Source organism: Hyperolius riggenbachi, chromosome 6 (assembly GCF_040937935.1).
Source record: "Hyperolius riggenbachi isolate aHypRig1 chromosome 6, aHypRig1.pri, whole genome shotgun sequence".
Classification (NCBI taxonomy): Eukaryota; Metazoa; Chordata; class Amphibia; order Anura; family Hyperoliidae; genus Hyperolius; species Hyperolius riggenbachi.
In genome coordinates, this window is record NC_090651.1 from 387,142,219 (window position 1) to 387,147,328 (window position 5,110).

Sequence of the window (5,110 nt, forward strand, 5' to 3'; positions counted from 1 at the left end):
GGTCATTGGGTGACTGGGGTTAAATTCAGACAAAGGGGTGGAGCCACAAACAGCCAATCAGATTTGTTTAATCTCAATGCAAATTATTGATGCCAAAAACCGCAAAGCTCACAAACTTGGTTATTGAGTAATTGTGTCTTAGGGTTAGAAATAGTAGGTGGAGCCAACACCCGCCAAATACATACCTGAACAATGTTAGGAAATAAGTGGGTGGAGAAAAATACAAATTTCATTGCACAAATGTAAACTGCAGCCATTCTTACACTGTTAATGGTAGGGTTCTAAAACTTTGCACAGTTGGTCACTGGGTGACTGGGATTAATATTCAGAAAAGTGGGTGGAGCCTATAAAAGCCAATCAAAATCCACCAATTGATTTTTAAGGGGAATATTTAATTGCTGCCATTCTTGCACTGTTAATCACCTGTACCTGGTACAGTTGGCCATTGGGTGATTTGGGTTCAAATTCAGAAAAGGGGTGGAGCCACATCCAATCAGATAAATTTTATTTCATTGCAAATTATTGATGCCAAAGACCGCAAAGCTCACATACTTGGTCATTAAGTAATTGTGTGTTAGGGTTAGGAAAAGTGGGCAGAGCCAACACTAGCCAAATACATACCCGAGCAATGCCGGGCGTCCAGCTAGTACCAAATAATTCTGCCTATCATAGGTTTCACATATGCTTTAGCCTTGGGCAACAAACCCTGAGACTGAGAAGTCTCTCTGAATTCATCACACCCAAAGGTTTTACACATTTCAGACTTGACAGAAATAATTTCCTTATCTGTAGTTGCTATGGGCAATGGATTTTTTGGCTGAAAAGCAGAATCAGCAGACTGGCCTGCAAGCACCAACTCATTAGCATATGGTAAAGACTGAGAGGTGTTGCATAAACCAATCTGATCAGCATCTTGCACTGCAGGAAAAAACTCATAGAAATAGCATGGCATGGGAATTCCAAGCTTACGAAAGAACAAATGAGCAAGAAACCTGCGAGGGTTATGTCTCAGATTCTTGTGTCTGGCATACTCAGCAGCCCACAAAAACAGATCTCCTTGGAAAAGATTGTAAGCAATCTGAACACTCCAAGTGGAAGTGCAAAGCAGTTTGTCCGCAACACTAGCAAAAATAAGAGTGTGCTAAGGGTAGTGTTGGGCGAACATCTAGATGTTCGGGTTCGGGCCGAACAGGCTGAACATGGCCGCGATGTTCGGGTGTTCGACTCGAACTCCGAACATAATGGAAGTCAATGGGGACCCGAACTTTCGTGCTTTGTAAAGCCTCCTTACATGCTACATACCCCAAATTTACAGGGTATGTGCACCTTGGGAGTGGGTACAAGAGGAAAAAAAATTAGCAAAAAGAGCTTATAGTTTTTGAGAAAATCGATTTTAAAGTTTCAAAGGGAAAACTGTCTTTTAAATGCGGGAAATGTCTGTTTTCTTTGCACAGGTAACATTTTTTTGTCGGCATGCAGTCATAAATGTAATACATATAAGAGGTTCCAGGAAAAGGGACCGGTAACGCTAACCCAGCAGCAGCACACGTGATGGAACAGGAGGAGGCGCAGGAGGAGAAGGCCACGCTTTGTGAGACACAACAACCCCGGCCTTGCATGAGGGCAAGAAGCGTGCGGATAGCATGCTTTGTACCGCCATGCAGTCATAAATGTAATAAAGATAAGAGGTTCCATAAACAGGGACCGGCAACGCTAACCCAGCAGCAGCAGCAGCAGCAGCAGACGTGATGGAACAGGAGGAGGCGCAGGAGGAGAAGGCCACGCTTTGTGAGACACAACAACCCAGGCCTTGCATGAGGGCAAGAAGCGTGCGGATAGCATGCTTTGTACCGCCATGCAGTCATAAATGTAATAAAGATAAGTGGTTCAATAAACAGGGACCACGCGGCAACGCTAACCCAGCAGCAGCAGACGTGATGGAACAGGAGGAGGCGCAGGAGGAGAAGGCCACGCTTTGTGAGACACAACAACCCAGGCCTTGCATGAGGGCAAGAAGCGTGCGGATAGCATGCTTTGTACCGCCATGCAGTCATAAATGTAATAAAGATAAGTGGTTCAATAAACAGGGACCACGCGGCAACGCTAACCCAGCAGCAGCAGACGTGATGGAACAGGAGGAGGCGCAGGAGGAGAAGGCCACGCTTTGTGAGACACAACAACCCAGGCCTTGCATGAGGGCAAGAAGCGTGCGGATAGCATGCTTTGTACCGCCATGCAGTCATAAATGTAATAAAGATAAGTGGTTCAATAAACAGGGACCACGCGGCAACGCTAACCCAGCAGCAGCAGATGTGATGGAACAGGAGGAGGCGCAGGAGGAGAAGGCCACGCTTTGTGAGACACAACAACCCAGGCCTTGCAAGAGGACAAAAAGCGTGCGGATATAGCAGCAATGCTTTTTGCCGCCATGCAGTCATAAATGTAATACAGATGAGAGGTTCAATAAACAGGGACCGGAAACGCTACACCATCCCAGATGTTCATTGGTCATGTTACTTGGTTGGGGTCCTGGAGTGTTGCGTAGTCATTTCCAATCCAGGATTGATTCATTTTAATTTGAGTCAGACGGTCTGCATTTTCTGTAGAGAGGCGGATACGCCGATCTGTGACGATGCCTCCGGCAGCACTGAAACAGCGTTCCGACATAACGCTGGCTGCCGGGCAAGCCAGTACCTCTATTGCGTACATTGCCAGTTCATGCCAGGTGTCTAGCTTCGATACCCAATAGTTGAAGGGTGCAGATGGATTGTTCGACACAGCTACGTCATCTGACATGTAGTCCTTGACCATCTTCTCCAGGCGATCGGTGTTGGAGGTGGATCTGCACGCTTGCTGTTCAGTGGGCTGATGCTGCATGGGTGTCAGAAAATTTTCCCACTCCAAGGACACTGCCGATACCATTCCCTTTTGGGTACTAGCTGCGGCTTGCGTTGTTTGCTGCCCTCCTGGTCGTCCTGGGTTTGCGGAAGTCAGTCTGTCTGCGTACAACTGGCTAGAGGAGGGGGAGGATGTCAATCTCCTCTCTAAAGTCTCCACAAGGGCCTGCTGGTATTCTTCCATTTTGACCTGTCTGACTCTTTCTTCAAGCAGTTTTGGAACATTGTGTTTGTACCGTGGATCCAGAAGGGTATAAACCCAGTAATTGGTGTTGTCCAGAATGCGCACAATGCGTGGGTCACGTTCAATGCAGTCTAGCATGAATTGAGCCATGTGTGCCAGAGTCCTACCAGAATCCTCATCATCCTCTTGTGAGCGTTGTGATAGTTGTTGTGATGCATCATAGTCGTCACCTTCCTCCTGGTCTGCTTCTGCTGACCATTCGCGTTGAATTGTGGAAGTCCAACGTGCACCGCTCTGGCCCTCGTCAGTGGTGGCATGAAATTCCTGCTCCAACTCCAGCTGTTCCTCCTCCTCTTCTTCGTCATAGCTGCTGGGGCCAGCGTTCCCTGAGGCGGATGGCCTGATGTTGGTACCATCACGCTGATCGTTTTCTCCTTCAGATTCCCCCAGTTGCATCATGACAGCTGTTTCCTTGATTTTTAACATCGACCTCTTCAGTAAACACAGCAGTGGTATGGTAATGCTGACTGAAGAGTTGTCTCTGCTCACAAGCAACGTGGATTGCTCAAAATTTTGGAGGACTTGGCAGAGGTCCAACATGTTGGCCCAATCGGATCCACAGAAGCTTGGCAGCTGGCCGGATGCGCCTCGGTACTGCGCCGTCATGTACTGGACCACTGCACTCTTCTGCTCGCAAAAGCGGGCTAGCATGTGCAGCGTAGAATTCCAGCGCGTAGGGACATCACACAGCAAATGATGGTGGGGGAGATTGAAGCGCTCCTGCATCTTGGCGAGTGCCCCCGAAGCAGTACTGGAATTTCTACAATGTTTGGCCACTCGACGCACCTTCAACAGAAGATCGGCCACGCCTGGGTATGTCCTCAGGAACCGCTGAACTACTAGGTTCATCACGTGCGCCAGGCAAGGGATGTGTGTCAGCTTAGCCAACCTTAAAGCGCGAATGAGATTACTTCCATTATCACACACAACCATGCCCGGTTTCAGGTCCAGCGGTCCCAGCCACAAATCCGTCTGTTCCTTTATTCCCCTCCAAATTTCCTCCCCTGTGTGTTGCTTATCCCCAAGGCAGATTAGCTTCAGCAACGCTTGCTGACGCATGCCAACAGCTGTGCTGCACTGCTTCCACGATCCTACTGCTGCTGGGTTAGCGTTTCCGGATGAGGTACAGCTTTGAGATGCGTTGGAGGAGAAGGAGTCAGAGAGGTAGGTGCTGCTGTTGTTATCCAGTGGGAGGGACGGCGGTGCAGCTGTTTGTGGCGTGGGCAACACCCATGCCGTAGCAGGTGAGGAATCGCTGCCAGGCTCCACAAGGTTCACCCAGTGCGCGGTAAGGGAGATGTATCGACCCTGGCCGAACGCACTCGTCCAGGTGTCAGTGGTGAGGTGAACCTTGCAGGCAACGGCATTCTTCAAGCTTCGGGTTATTTTGCTGACCACGTGCTCATGCAACTCAGGCACTGCAGAGCGCGCAAAGTGGTAGCGGCTGGGAACCACGTAACGTGGGATGGCCACTGACATCATGCCCTTGAAGCTGTTTGTCTCCACCACTCGATATGGCAGCATTTCGCAGGCCAGAAGCTTGGCTATGCTGGCTGTTACGGCCACGGCCCGGGGGTCATTTGCTGGCAATTTCCTCTTGCGCTCAAACATCTCCGACACAGACAACTGAACCGTAGCGCTGCACACGGAAGGGCTGTTGGTTGTTTGATGAACACTGGGAGACCTCAAGAGCACTACTCCGGAAAGTGACAGTGTCAGCGTCGTCTGATGTTTGTGAATGTTGTGAACCACGCAATGGCTGGGCTACTGCTGCTGCTGAGGCGGGTCTGGTGGTGAGTCTGGTGAACCCAAGGGAGGCAGTGTTGTTGCTGGTACCCTGTCCTGACGCGTTTGCCCACAGAGTTGGATGTTTGGATAGCATGTGACGGCTCATGCTGGTGGTGGAGAGGTTGTTAATACTTTTCCCCCTGCTCAGGCGGGTCTTGCACACCTTGCAAATCGCCATGGT